At 40.2% G+C, this 16,650-nt stretch overlaps 1 pseudogene; it reads left to right on the top strand.

Moving 5' to 3' along the window:
• Positions 1 to 6,595: 6,595 nt before the first annotated feature.
• Positions 6,596 to 8,352, top strand: LOC144253773 (KH domain-containing RNA-binding protein QKI-like; annotated as a pseudogene).
• The last annotated feature ends 8,298 nt before the right edge of the window (positions 8,353 to 16,650 follow it).

The following is a 16,650-nucleotide window of genomic DNA, read 5'->3' as shown; positions in this document are numbered from 1 at the left end:
TGCACAGTCTTCTCTGGCATTTCCTCCCACCTCCAGCCATACATAACTTTCCTCAGGAAGAATTTCCTATGTGGTCTTGCATGAGGGAAGGGGGCACTTGGTCACTTCTCCCTACATGGACAGGCTCCCTGAGGAGAATCTCAGATTGACACTGACTTTCACCTGCCTCAGTTCATAGCCCTGAACCTGGAATTCACCTTAGTTCAGAGGCAGGATCCTCTCTGCTTGAGGAATACTTGACAACTCATTTTTAAAGAACAGCCATGGAAACTGTGACACTGATGAACTTCACAGAAAATAAGGGACCTAAATTTGTTTTGTCTGTCAGGACTGGATTGTGGTGCTTTTTAACATGTCACATAAAGCATGGAAGATTAAAAAATAAGAATAAACGTGGCCACTTATGGTACACTGCAGAATGAGATGTGTCAAACACAATGTTTGAGACTAAAATTGGTGGTCAATCCACAAGAGTAGGCAGTTGATTAAGTAAAAAATGTATAACATGTGAAATGCATAAAAGCATGTCAACAAGAACAGAAATATGAAATGAACTGCCAAAGATGAAACCAAAGTCCATGTAGGAGATACTGAGAGGACTATGAGGAATGTGAGAGTCCATGGTGACCTTATGCTGAGTCACTTGTCATCAGTGGTCTCTCAGCAGGGAGTTGCCTCACCCTTGAACAGGAACAAGAAAGGGCAGCAGCCCATCTGAAGTAGACCCAGATGAAAAGCAAACAAACAAATAAACAAACAACAACAACAACAAAAACAGCGCAGAAGAATTGGAAAAGTGGCAAAGGGGTCAACACCTGGAAAGTGACTCTATCCGGCGGTCAGGGAAGTCAAGGTGATATTTTGCCCAAAGCAGCTTGAAGCAAGTTGAATGCTGAACCTCCAACTCCTCAGTCTCTTCTTTTGTCCCCACAGCTGATTTGAGGGGCTTCCTATTAGTAGTATGCCCAGAGGATTCATAACTTCCATGTTGACCAAACACACACTTACCCCAAAAATCTAGAGATGAACGAGAGTGGTCTCAGGGAGCCCGGCTGTACTGTGCATTTGAGGAAAGAAACCAATGAAGAAAGTTGTCCAGCAAAGGCACCTCAGGGACTCTTATGGTTTGGATATAGGGTGTGCCACAAATACCATGGGGGAGGCAATGCAAGAATCTTGAGAGGAAAAAATGAAAAGGTTGTGCAGTGTAAACTAACCAAGGTTAAATCCAATGATATAGGTGTTAACTATATGCAGGTAGACTGGCTGAATGAGGTTGTTTTGGGATGAGACTTTGGGGTCTCTATTTTGTTTCTGGTTTCCCTGGGAGACAGAGGTCTCTCTGCTTCGTGATTGTCATGATTCAAGATGTTTTTCTTGTCTATGTCATTCGGCCATGATGTTCTGCCTCAGTTTAGAAACAGCAATTGAAATGGCCATATATGACCTGACAAATCTCAGAGCCTGAGTCAAGAAACAAAATTCCTCCTCTCATTTTTTCTTGTCAGATTTTGATCACAGCAACAACCTACCTGACTAGTCATGAACCAGGAAGGCCATTCTATATTCAGAAAGCTGCTCTAGGCTGCCAAATTCCATGGTAAATATCCTGATGCCCCATCTAGTACCCCTCATTCCTTGCGTTTTGTAAATTGAGCCAGATGTCCTAGTTATTCTGGGTTATGAAAGAGTTGAAGCGTCAGAACCATGCTGGAGGTGAATCCAAGGACATGTGAACAACCGGACCACTCCTCTCTATGTAGTGGCCTAACAGACACCCATATGCAGGCATGAGTCACATGATTGAAGGGATTCACTTCTAGCTTCCATGGCTTGTACAACAGAAATCATTCCTCCTACTACCAGAAATATACATGTGATCAATTTTGAGAAATACATTGAAGCTACCACATTTTTAACTAAACATGGCACCATATTCCACGTGTGTCAAGCAGAAACTCATTGCCACTTCCATGATCACTCAGTCTCCACCTATACATAATTATGATATCCAGGCTTCATGAAATAAGATGACCCATCAAACTGCCACCCCCAAAATGTGCATCTTTTCCAAGCAAGAGAATACAATACACTTTTTGACCTCAAGTATGTTCCTTGTCCTCCACCTATGATATCCTGTAAATTAAATATTGAAATAAAATGTTAACTTTTTTTCCCTTTTGAACCAGGGATTGAACTCAGGGTCACTAGACCACTGAGTCACATCTCCAAGCCTATCTTGTGTTTTATTTACAGACAGGGTCTCACTGAATAGTTTAGTGCCTTGCTTTTCTTGAGGCTTCTTTCATAACATGATCCTATTTCAGTCTCCCAAGCAGCTGGGATTACAGGCATGTGACACCGGGCTTGCATAGTTACATAATTTTAACACACCTATGTTAGTTGACACTAGAATCAGACAGAGGAAGAAAAACATATTCAAATACATTCTCATTAAAATAAATATTTTCCATAGAATCTAATTCCTGTGATTATCATTGGTAATTTCTCACTTGTCTATTCTAATTCCCATGACCACCAAAAAAAAAATGCTTTGGCTAGTGTTGATCTTTGGCTAGTAGTGCCAGGTGGTAGGCACAAATCATCACTCCATACAACATAGGTGTACCAGTAGCCCTGCTGAGTTGGATTGTCTTGGTATTCTGACCTTAACTGCAGTCCAAGGAAGGACTAGAGAACATGCTTCTTTCCATGCATTGCCTCCTTATTTTGAGTCAGCAATGGCAAAATAATTCCCCTGATTATCAGGACCAATCATGACCTCATAGCCACAACTTGGTCTAATGATTCCTTGTCATGAGTAGCAAAATAGAGGCTTAAACCCAGGTTACAGCAGTCATTCTTGTGTCCTGTGTTTGGAACTAAGTCCTCTTCACTAGTTCAATAATAGGGTTCAATTACTGAAATGGGAAGCAAACATTGTGCTACTGAGTCACTAGTGTGTGGAGTCATTCCCAGTGCCAGGCCTTCAGGAATACTGCTTATTCCACAAACATCATGTATTGGATATGGGTGTAACCACTCACCAAGATTCATCTTGACTCCTCAAAAGCCAGTCAACCTTTTTGTCAGACCTGGTGTTTTAGGACATTGGGGAAATGTAAGAGTAGTAATGGCAGGAATATGGCTTGATTGCTCCCCTTTATTGGCTGTGACATAAGCATTGTGCTCAGAAACCCCATGTTGAATACCACAATGGTGGTTAAGGTGTTCACTAAGTCCATGGATAACAGTTTTGGCAGAAGCACTTCAGGCAAGGAAAACAAGCTCCCTCTAGGGTAAATGCATGTTTCACTGAGAACTAATGTCAGTCTGCCATGATGTAAGGTCTAGTGTCATATCAATCTGCTCTGAGATACCTGGCTGCTTCCCATAGGAAATAATCTCATGTTAGAACTCAGGGTTGGATTAGGCTGTTGCCACCTGGTTATAGGCAGGTCACCTCTGTGAGTGGAAATATGTTGTCATGACCACATGAATACTCTCGCTTCATGAAAGCATGGGCATTGTGTTCATGACCTGCTTGGGAAAACATGTCTAGGGAAGGAAGCCACCTGAGACACACCAATTGAATTAATTCAAGAACCACCTCATCGTGTTGATTATGACCTGGCACCAAAATACCTTTAGACTTTGCAAACAAGAGTTTATTTTCTTTATGGTAAAACTGTGATGGTGAAAACAGTCACTTAAAAGAAACACTGAATTTCTGTGAACATAAATGTGAAAATAGAAGAAGCTTGTAACATTGAACAGTGAAAGACTGCTTTTTTATACCCCTAAATTAGATTCTTTATATAACTTCTGTCTCTATATATGAATACACAACCAGTGTAACTCTGCATCATGTCTAATCACAAGAATGGTAAATTATATTCCATATATATCCAAAACCACTCTACTGTCATGTATATCTAAAAAGAATAAAAATTTTAAACAATTATACTATATAGATTTAGAAGTGTTGTGTTACTATACTACTTAAATTATGAAACAAACATCCATTTTCTTCAATGTTAAATTTATTCTAATAAACACAAATCACATTTACATATCTGGTTGTAAATATCAAAGGGTAAATATTATTTCTGTTAAAAACTCAGTGGTTAGAAAATTACCACTCATACTTCGGTTATTTCATTAAGTAAATCTACCTTAAAAAATGTAAATGAGAAAACAGAAAACAGATCAAACATTTCTGAGAAAAATTTACTGTCTAAATTGACATGTAAAATAAATATATAAAACTTATTTCAAAGAAATGACATGAGAAAAAGAATATGAATTATATCATAAATAAGTGTTCATCCAATCTTTGTTAGAATGATACTTCTTTATATCAAAGGAGTCATTTGGTATTTGTTTTTTAAAGATTGAGTAGCTTCACTTAGCATAATCTGCTCTAATGCCATCCATTTCCCTCCAAATTCTATGATTTTGTCATTTTTTAATGCAGAGTAATACTCCATAGTATATAAATGCCACATTTTTTTTATCCATTCATCTATTGAAGGGCATCTAGGCTGGTTCCACAGTCTTGCTATCGTGAATTGAGCTGCTATGAACATCGATGTAGCAGTGTCCCTGTAGCATGCTCTTGTTAGGGCTTTAGGGAATAGACCGAGAAGGGGAATAGCTGGGTCAAATGGTGGTTCCATAAGGGGAGTAAACAAGGACAGGGTAGGGACGAAGAGCTTGAGAAGAAGATTTACATTAAACAGGGATGAGAGGTGGGAGGGAAAGGGAGTGAGAAGGGAAATTGCATGGAAATGGAAGGCGATCCTCAGGGTTATACAAAATGTCATATAAGAGGAAAGGAGGGGTAAGACAAGATAATACAAATGGAAGAAATGATTTACAGTAGAAGGGGTAGAGAGAGAAAAGGGGGGGGAGGGGAGGGGAGGGGAGGGGGGATAGTAGAGAATAGGACAGACAGCAGAATACTTCAGACACTAGAAAGGCAATATGTCAATCAATGGAAGGGAAACGGATGTGATACAGCAATTTGTATATGGGGTAAAAGCGGGAGTTCATAATCCAAGTGAATCAACCGTGTAATATGATGTATTAAGAACTATGTAATGTTATGAACGACCAATAAAAAAAAATAAATAAAATTATTTTTCTCAAAATTCAAAAAAAAAAAAAAAAGAATGATACTTCTTTGCTCTAGTGGGTTATATAACATTATTAAAATAATTATGCATGCCTCTTTAATTTAAAGTGGTTAAGAGACTTTGCATAATCTGCTTTCATGGTATTATTATTAGACATTTTTGAACCAGAGTCCTCAGGTAGCAGTAGTGTCGCACTCACTTTTTACCCAAAGCCTCACCTCCTCCCATAGGACAAACATATGGGACTCCTGGGACAGTGTCTGGTACTGGGAAGTTGGAAACATGGGGACTTTACCATGTGCCCATGCAGGGTACTGGGAGGGAGACCTGCTCTTGCTCCTTCCCAGATGCAAATTATCCATGATGCTAAGTCTCGTTGACCTTCTCACTGGCAAATCACACAGTTCTGGCTTCATATTATAGTGATGACAGATGTTGTTTTGTGCCTATCAGCAACAGGCTTTGCACCATGAGCTGTTCTTCAAAAGATGTGTAACTCTCTAGAGCAGGTGACATGACAGTTCCCAAACTCCCATGATCTACATTGGGATTCTCCTAGGGGCCTTTCCCTAAATAGCAGTTTTTGTCTCCTATCACAAGTCCTCTCTCTCTCTCTCTCTCTCTCTCTCTCTATATATATATATATATATATATATATATATATATATATATATATATATATGCCGCAGTCTGGCTGGGCACAATTCAGGAGCCACTTGTCAAAAGAAACTAACTTTATTTTTAGAACTACAAACGCCAAGCAAAACAGCTCCTCAGGGAAAAAAAAAAAAAAAAAAAAAAAACCTCAGAGCCCAACTGCCACCACTGGCTTCCACAAGCCTCTCACCCACACAAACCTCACCACCTCCCACAATCCTCCTGCTCTTGAGGCCGATTGGCTGGGTTGTGTGGGCGGAGCCAAAGAAATCCCCCAATGAGCAGCTCCGTGGTCTGAAAGGGCAGGGAAACAGCCCAATGAGCATCTCCGTGGAGGAGCCAATCAGCTAGATGTTGCTGGGGCCGCTGTGAGCCAATCATCAGCCGGCAGCTGGAAGTTTGCTGGGGCCCCTTTGGCTGTGGCTTTCAATATATATATATATATATATATATATATATATATATATATATATAGAGAGAGAGAGAGAGAGAGAGAGAGAGAGAGGATAAATTTAAGATTGTCCATTTGTCCATACAGCTGGGGACCAGAACCACTGTGGCATATGTCACAGGGTCTCCTCACACTGGAATACATACACATTCATCAACATTCACTGCAGCTCATATAGAAGCCTCCATGGGCCTCAGCTCTGTGCCCAGAGCAGGACCCCGTGCAGAGAGGTACACTAGGTCCTCAGCAGACAGTTCCCAGGTTTACCCCCACCCATACCTCCTTTCTGGAATTGGTGCCAAGGCATAGGGTAATGTGATCTGTGGAGACTGGAATATGGTCAGGGGAAATGGTAATCCCAGATAACCTGATGCAGTTGGTGAAAGACAAGAAGCTCTTGAGCATCCTGTCCAAATTCTGAGGGATCTTCCACCACCTTCATCGGCTGCCAGAGAAAGGAATTAGCAGACTACATAAAGTCGCGTACACACATTAAATGGCAGTACAAAAAAGAAAAGGAGTGCAAAATTTCCTAATTATGTGGGGCCTATTATTCAGTTATGAGAGAAACTAAATGTGTCTGTAGAGGATATTCTGATTTTTGCGACTCCAAAATGGTGTGACCACTTTGGAAAGCAGATTGGAGATTCCTTAGAAAATTTTCAATGGAATCACCATTTGACCCAGCATTCCCACTCTTAGATGTATACACCAAAGACTTAAAATCACACCATAGTGATGCAGTGATATCAGTGTTCATAGCAGCTTAATTCACAGTAGCTAAACTGTGGAAACAATCTAGATGCCCTTAAACATTTGAATGTATAAACAAACTGTGGTACATTTGCAGAATGGAATATTCCTTAGCCTTAAAGAAGAATGAAATATAGCATTGACAGATACGTGGACAGAGTTGGGAATATCATGGAACAAAATAAGTCATTCCCCAAAAGCCAAAGCCCAAATATTTTCTCTGATAAGTGGATCAGGTCCATAATATTCTGGGGGAAAGTCAAGAGAATAATGGGAAATTTTGGATTGAGCAGAGGAGAGGAGGTGGAGGGGAGGGTGTATGGGGGCAAGATGGTTGAATGAGAAAGACATTACTACCCTTTGTAGGTATGATTTAATGAATGGACTGACTCTGCATCATCTACAACCAGAGAAATGAAAATCTGTGCTCTATTCGTGTAAAAAAATCCAAAATATCTAGATTTTAATTTTCTTGGTAGGATCTTTGGCCCGGAGGATTCACAGCCAAAGAGCTACAGGCAGAAGCTGGAGGTAAAACAATGGCCATAGGCAAAGTTTCAAAGATAAAGAGAAGGAGGAGCAAGATAGAGCAAACTGAATTGGAAGCATATACATGAAGATTCAGATGTACTAATCACTGTGGAAGTTGTTCAGAATAGAGCAAAGTAAACTATAGAGGGCCATTGAAGAATTGAAGCAAATACTGGTACCTGCAGCAGAATGGGAAAAATGTTAAAACTGAGTTAAAATTATAGAACCTTTATTTTATCCATCTTTAATAAAATTTTGAGAACAAGGTACATCCATGATGTGTCACTGTGTTGGGCAAACTTAAGAAGATGCAGTTGATGAAACTTCTGATTCTGAATGACACCTGCAGAGGTGCCAACACTAAATCATCTACCCTTGCCTTTTCTCTTGTTGCAACAGCCCAGGCTGCTCCTAGGATCACACCTGGGGCTGCACCTTTTCTCTCACCAGTGACCCTGAGTACTCGTCTCCAGCTGACCCTACCATAATACCTTTGATCAGACAAATACAGACCTCTGTCATGCCCAAAGGAACTCCTCACATTGATGCTGTGATAGCCCCTCCAGAGCCAGAGGCTGGGTTGATCTACACACCCTACAAATACCTGACACGTTGGCACCAGCCACTTCAGCTCTTGAGTGCCCTTTGAACCCAATGGTGTATGAGGTGCAGTGTCCTACTAAAGTTCGAAGGCACAATGTGTGTGTCCGTCCTTTCCAAAGGATTGTGACTGAAGGTGGAGCTGACACTGGCAACTCACCTATGAACTTCTTATCTCTGAACTCTTTGCCCAGTAATGACCTGACCATGCCTGCCTGCTGATCACTTCAATGGTTATTGCCTTTCCTTGCCTGTGGTCATTGCAGCAGGTAACATTGACAGTGAAAAATGACACTATGATTTCTTTCATCTTCATGTCAAATATATTTAATCTGAATATTTTGTATGTTTATCAAATATTTTGTATGTTTTATTATTGGGAAAGTAAATTTATGAAATAATAGATGAGTAACATTTATGAGTAATGTTGGCTCTGAACAATTTTTGAAAACTTAGTTGACAAAATATTGGATCAATGAAAAAGAAGCATGAATTTTGAAATCTGAATGCATTGGATCTCAGTACTTTTTCTCTTACATATTTTTTAGTTATCAATGAACCTTTATTTTATTTATTTATATGTGGTGCTAAGAATCTTACCCAGTGCTTTACATAGGCTAGGTGAGTGCTCTATCATTGAGCTATATCCCCAGCCCATCATTTTAAAAAAGTAACATTTTTAGTTGCAGATGGACACAATGCCTTTATATTATTTATTATATGTAGTGCTTACGATAAAACCCATGGCCTCACACATGTGAGGTAAGTACTCTACCACTTAGCTATAATCCCAATCCCTGTATCATCATTCTTTATTGAATTTACTTCTTATTAAAGTATATAGTTTTAAGACATTTTTTACAGTATTATGTAATTTTAGCATGGTTAGATTGAAGTAATGCCTATGTTACTATAGAGCAGACATTTATATTTTGTCTAGACTTTATTATTATCTTGGTAGTTTTCATGCTCTCTCTATATAGAACCCAACCTATTTCCAATGAGAAACATGTCATTTAATGTATTTATCACCATTGGTACAAGTTTATAATGTACGTTTCCAACTTGTTTTATATGTATGTGATATATTACAAAAAAAATTCTTCTTGAGAAAAGGATACAAAAATGTAAAACCACAATATTTATAAATGAAAATTGCCAATTGTTTCCCAGCCCTTTCTTATATTGGGTGTCTTGAGATTCAGTTAGCTAATGAATGGATCAATTAATTAAACACTTATGAAATTTAGTTGGGATTTCACTTAGCTTGCAATATAATTATTCATTTTATTTCACCTACTCACCCACATTGTTAATTTAGTGAATGTTATAATACCAACCTGAAAAACAACCTAAAAAGCAAACTGAGGGGTATGGGAGGAGAGTACTGATGGTGATGGGGGTCACCAGGGTAACTACTTTGTAATTCATTGAGATCTACCTCAGGCATATCTACCTCTTTTCAGTGTGTCTTATTTTATAGAATGAGTTGAAAAAGCAACACTTATCAAGGAAATATAATTTTATATGAAAATTTATCAAGAAGGACTAATATTAAAATTATTAACAAACACACAAAACTGTAAATTCTATACATAATAGACTGTTATGTCTTTGGAACCATAAAAACAACTCCTGCTCCAAGTCTTGCTAATTCCAGGTGCTGTGCACTATAGTGTTCCAGGACCGAAATTACTCTCCTGTGTTCCAGGGCCGAAATTACTTCTCTCCCAGGTGTTTTACAGGGTCTATAACACAGAATCAGGTAAAAAGGTCACTTTGGATGAGTTGCTGGCCACAGAGAGTGGCCAGGACCACAATTGTTCTCAGGAAATGCAAGATGAATTTGGGCCCTAATCTCTCCTGGGGTCTGGGCAGGGAGCACTGAGGCTGGTATGTTGCCCTCAGCTGAGAGTGTTGTCTGTGGGAAGAGTGTCTATGAATGTCCTCAGGAGGAAATTCTTCTGAAGCTGCTCCCATAGAGAGTAAACAGGAGGCAATGGGAAGGGTTCTCTAGGACATTTGGGTGTAAAGGCTGAGTAGCACACACCTGGGACCCTGAGGAGCAGCACCTGTGATGACACAGAGTGGAGCAAGGACCCTGGCTCCTCCAGCCCTACCCTCTTTAGCTGTATCTTCAGAGAGCTCCATGCACTTATTTTAACCAAATTGTACCTCCCCTTGCATAGCCATGGTCACATGCAACTGGGGACACTTGAGTGCTCTAATTTCTTCTGATTCACTGCATAAAGTACAACAAAAAAATTTAAGAAACCAATGGAGAATATTTTAATTTTGACCTCTGCTCTCCCTCCCATTTTTTTCCACACTCAAATTGCCACTTCCTAAACTGTTTCATCACTTTTGCTGCATTGAGCCCACATTTTAAACCAGGAGAGGGCCCCTGGAAACAATTCATGTTATGGGAACAACTTTCCAACTGTGTAATCTTGACCTAGGAAAGGAAGGGTAAATTCATGCATGCTCAGAACCAGCAAAGGCAGGAGAACCCAGCTATTCAGTGGTCAGTAAAATAGAACCAGATTGTTTATGTCTCATGCATCAGGCAACAACTCAATATTTCTGAAGTCCCCTGCACTCAAGCTCAGTACATGGACATGCAGTATTGCTCAGCATGATTCAGTGGTGTGGCCTGTGGTCAAAACCAGGGCAAGACAAAGAATGCTAGTGCAGAGAGATTTAACAGAAATTAAAGGTCCAAGGACCTCAAAGATCTGAATGAGGATAGCACATTCAGAAAAGTCATAAATGTGGGAAATATGAAACATATAAAAGCTACAAAAGCTATACATAAGAAAGGATAAATAAGAGAACCAATAGGAAATCAATTACGTACAGATTTCTGGTCCTTTACTCCTCCTCTTTCTCCTCCTCCTTTTCTTCCTCCTTCTCCTCCTCCTCCTCCTCCTTCTCCTCCTCCTCCTCCTCCTCCTCCTCCTCCTCCTCCTCCTCTTCCTCCTCCTCCTCCTCCTCCTCCTCCTCCTCCTCCTCCTCCTCCTCTTCCTCCTCCTCCTCCTCTATGTCTTCTCTGTGGACCATGGCCATGATGGTGACGATGTAGCCTTAGAAAAAGGAAAGGCAGAGTTAAAGTCAAGGTGAGAACTTGAGTTGCTCCTTTTCCTGGTGTTCTAGAACCCACAGTCAAAGCTCTCCATTCTTCCTCTTGTCTGCATTCCTGTCTCCTGGCCTCCATCACCTCACCTCTTCAATGAGAAATAGATCTAGCATCCCAAGAGCTCTTTTCCAGTTCACATTCTGCCACTGTACTTGGTAGGGATTCTGTGTCATCCTGTTCCTCCAAGAGGCAGCCACAGTCTCCCTGATTTTCTGGACTTAGGCCTCTTAAATACAAGCAAATTCAGATTTTCCTCCTAGTCCCAGGGCTTGGGAATTAGATGAAGACTGGAGGTGAGAAACATGTTCAAGGAGGAACTTCTCTCCATTCTTTTACAGGAGAACACAGTGGCCTGTTCAAGGAGAACTGAAAGAATTTTCTTTTAAGTCTCCCACATTTGGGAGTTTATTTTCAACCAGAAATAGACAAAACACAGAAGAGAAAGTGCTGCTCTAAAAAGAGAACATTCAGAGTGGAATTGTGACTTCATACTCACTGCTTATCACTAGTGAGAGCTTCAATTACAGGTTTTCAAAGTGCTTCTAAGAAAGCATGTCCCACTAGATTCTTTCCATTGTCGGTCAAACCTAAAGTGCAGATCTTATTTCTTTCATGCATGATGCAAAAAAATAATCAATAACGAAAGCCAAGCTACTTGATGTTTATTACAGGTGAATTTAGGACAGAATGGGACTTAACATGGAAGATTGTGTGTAACTGGCAAAGCAAAAGTTGTCTTCTTATGAACAGGATGTCAGAAGGTCTACTAACTCTTATTTTTATGAAGATAACACATATTTCTGTTTATTTCTATTTTATTCCCATTTCTCATTTCCCACATGAGTAGGTGAACTCAAACCCTACCAGGAAACCTTTCCCATTTTGCCATACCCCAAGGGCTGTTCCTACCTGCAGGCTCTTCCTCATCACTGCTAGAATCATATTCAGTGTTCCATATGCAACCTTTAGAGACACAGACACCATCAACAGAGTTACTTAAGATTGACTCATGCTTTCTTCTACACAATTAAGCTTATGATGGTTGCTAGGGTTGGATGTTTTTTATCCCACACTGGATTGTGTGATTGAGGCTTGGTTCTCAGTATGGCCACAATGAGATTTGTGAAATCTATGTGAGGAAGGGTCTGCTTGGAGGTGTTGAGGACATTTGACGGTATGAGAGTCAGAAGTAAGAATATAGATTTCTCAAACCCTTGTTAGATCCTGTTATATAAGAAGAGCAAATGAATCATCTGATCCTTGCTGGCTTCCTGTCTCCCCATGTGATGTCTCCCTCCTGCACCTGCATCCCTGCTGACACCACCAATCATGCAATGCACATAAGAGGGTATTGACTAAAGCCAAGTGTTTGCCAGTGCCATGCTTTTGTATCTCCAGAACTGTAAGCTAAACACACCCAACTGTATAATTTATTCAGTTTCTGGGTTTCCTTATTAGAAAGAAAAACATAGTGATACTAATATTAATAGTCAGGATCATCCTCATCTCTGTTCTGGGTTCTCAGACCCTCTCTGAGTTCTGGGGAGTCAGAGGCCTCAAAAAGGATGCTGCAAACAATTGCAAACCTTCTAATGAGAGAGTGGAGCTGTAAGGAGTCAAATTTTAACTACTTTCTTCCATTGGAACATTATCACTGTCTCCTTGAAACAGACCAAGCTGACATGCAAACTGTAATGCCAACAGTTTCAGGAATATAAACACACAGAATATATACTGTGCCAGCATCAGACCAGCTGCTCACAAGACAAAAGGAAATGTTCTCTGCTTTATGCACATGGGTCTACTGGCCACTTTGAAAGTTTTGTTTTAAAATTAAAATAAAATTTAAAATACTGTTACTTTGGATGGCCAAGACCTGGAGTTCAAAGGTGAAGCAGGCAATAATTTCCTTCCCCTGGGTTTCCTTGGACAGCAGTTTGCCAGCATGTTCTCACTCCTCATACTCCCCATTTATAAGTAGACTGTGGAGTCATGCAAAAGGGAAAAGTGCCAGGAACTCTCTGAGGGCCTGAGGAATCTACATAAACAAAGTCAACATTAAGATCCAGTTGGCTCTGCACAAGGTCAAGCACGTCCCACCTAGAGCTCATGAGATATGTGTGTGAAAAGCTTGGACACAATGCTATCTTCTTAATTTACCTACTGATTCTGGCTGTCCTGGTCAGATCCCAGGTGGATACCTGGTTCATTGTAGAGCCCCACACGCTTGACAAGTGAGATCTTAGCATAGAGTTGCATTTATCAAATGATGACATGGACTAAGATGAAGACACTCTGCCCATGGAGGAGTTCAGGGATGAGAAGGAGTGATGACCACAGAGGTTCTACCCTCAAGGTGACCAGTCAGTGTCAGTATCCATGTATGTATGAATAGAAGGACCTAGACAGCATTTGAGACTGACAGTATGAAGACCTATCATATATACTGTCAATGTGATATCCTGCAGGCCACACAGGGGGCAGCACAGATCTAAACTAGGGATCGGACACCACTGCTGTGCTGAGCTGGACCTTCACTAGAGCCCACCTTTTGCTCTGTAACTAGATGAGCTGCAGTTGTGCTGATCAGGCCCCATGAAAATCCACCCAGATAAAACATGTTTCTACAATGAAATGTCTACAAAAAGACCCAATAAGGTAGCTTTCAGTGTCAGTTGAAACATGCAGCCCTTCCTTAGCTACAGTAAACTCTGGCCTGTGTATCTCCTCTGTCTCAGACATCCCCTTCACTATAAGGGAGCATAGTGTATTGGTGGACCTGAGGGTCACTGTTAAGGATTGGCCCTGTCCAGAAACTTGTGCCTAGAATGGGGATTGGAAGATGAATTGTGACACCTCTCACAGAAAATGTATATGAATGGGAAAATTTTTCATGAGTGAAGTGTTGTGAACAATCACATGCACTGACTAAATACAGGGCCTACTGACAGGTGAGGTTTGCTATTAAATGAAGTTGCTACTGGTGCAGTGACAGGAATGAACCCGAGCTTTTTTCTTATAGAGTGTCATGAAAATTTTCTGGGTTTTGATGGGAAATGTTTTGCATGTTAATTGAGGTATTGGTGTGGATGAACTGCACACATGGAAAGTTTACAGTTTGATCTATTTACACATATACAAAATCATGATCTAATGGAGATGGCTTGTTTTGTTTAAACATGTGGACATTGGCATCTTGGCATGTATATATCTAGAGAAACAACAAATGTGCAAAAACAAACACAAAGGCACACTCAGAATCATGTTGCATGAATGCACACAGAGACACATGTATAAAACTCTCATTGACCTAACCACTTTGCTCAACTCACACAGGTGCTTCAAGGAAATATGCAGAATGCCATAGTTTTTTTTTTTTAATTAATTTGGACCGCAACCCCCTCACTTCTCATTCTTAAGGAGGTAGTGGAATCATTGAGACTCTACACTCAAAAGGAAGGAAGACTCTCTGACTCTTGGCATCATCTACATTTTGCAACAGGAAGAGAGTGAGGCCAGGATACATACCAACTGTGGATCCTCTTGAATCCTCCTGTAAATACGAAAAGGAGTCACTATGAAGATCAAGCCATGCTCTGTACCTTGTGCTCAAGTCTTTTGTTTACTTGGTGACATTAGAAAATCCAATGAGAATGTGGGCAAATAAAGGGAACACATAGCAAATGCACTCTCTCCAAATGACACAAGCTTTTCTAGGGGATTTGTGTCACAGGTCTATATTAGGTGATAATTAAGGAATTCGATGGCCAGGAGGGAAAACCACAGCCAGGCACAAAGCTTGCAATCATACAGGGTGTAGTTGATACTGTTTCTTGTTAATGCTGCCTTCAGTGAGGTCTCATTTGGCAACAGACACCCCGGTGAGAATCTGCACGCTCAGGAAATTGTGTATGTCATCTCAAGGAAACCATATCATAATACAAGAGAAAGAGAAACTAAAGAGCAACACTTGGATTTCAGAGGAAGACAAGCAACCTTACCATGCCTTTTGATGGGGTCTCTCTACTCTCGCTTTCTTCAGGCATGAACTCCACCATGCCATTTGGGGAAACTAGGAGGATGCGGAATAACGATTAGTATACTGATTTATTGCTTATGAATAGTTCAGGGCATTTCTTGATATGGACATCAGTGAAAATATACAGCAAAGATAAGAACAAGAATGAATGAGAAGCACAGCCTTTGGGTTTCCAGTAGATTGGAACCAGGTGTGATATGTGTGTTTCTTATTTTGTACCTTTAGAGGTATGTTTGTCTCTAGAGATGACCACTGAGGCCACTTTAAAAGTATGCAAAATATTTCACATCTCTGTAGGAGATTAGTTAATACTAATATATTGTAATCACCTGCAATGTGTTATATAGCTAAGTGATGTATACAGTTCCCTATCTCAAAGCATCACCATCAGGATAATTTCCTGAATTCTTAAAGCTTCTTTCACTTACAGAGTGAAGAACCTGTACTTTTGGCTCAGCAACATCTCTATCTACAGAGAGGGCCTAGTAACCACAACTTTACATTTGGGTGTCATGAAGTGGGAAGAAATTATATCAAACAAATCATACATTAGTGTGGGTTTTTATTTTTAGAAAATAGATGCTTGTTCTGGGCATGTTAGAAGAGAATTTCTGAGGAAGCTCCCATAGCCTCACAAACACATACACAATTATTACACATGGACATGCTCAGAGATACCGCCCCATGCTCATTCACATAAATGCACACCACCCAAAAGACAGCTGTTTCAGGATCATGGTAGATGGCCACAATCCTTCACTGGACTATCTCTTTGTCACCATATCCCAATCCTCATTTCCAAACAAAATCTAAATCCAGGATAACTTTTTACATAGAAACAGGAAGGAATGTCTGACCTATCTAAATACAGAGGTTTTCCTCAGCATGTTAGGGAGTTGAGAATACTTACTTTGGTCATTTGTTGCAGAGGCTACCTGTAGTTACAGAAAGGAAGACAGTGTGAGCAGGAGATCATTTTCACAAGTCTACTGTTGGCTATGGTGACATTAGTTAACTAGATGGGAAACAGCAGTTGGGGCAAAGATCACAAAGTAAAGCAGAGGGCATCTGTGAAAAGACATGAGCTTTGTATGAGGGATTTCTCAGGTACAATTTGATGACATGCACAAAATTCTTTTTCTATCAAGGAAAAGTGCCACTGAAGAAAATGCTCACTACAATCATTTGACAATGGTTGTTCTCATATATGAATGTCATCTTGAATCATTCTCACAGGGAATAGATGAGCAGTTGTAATTCCACCACCTATGAGTCACCTATAATGAACACTGTCATATTTTCATGCAGGAATTTGAATTAAAAGGAATAAAACAACACATATCTT

This window comes from Urocitellus parryii, chromosome 3 (assembly GCF_045843805.1).
Source record: "Urocitellus parryii isolate mUroPar1 chromosome 3, mUroPar1.hap1, whole genome shotgun sequence".
Classification (NCBI taxonomy): Eukaryota; Metazoa; Chordata; class Mammalia; order Rodentia; family Sciuridae; genus Urocitellus; species Urocitellus parryii.
The sequence above is the reverse complement of the archived record's forward strand: the minus strand, read 5'-3'. Positions and strand labels throughout refer to the sequence as shown.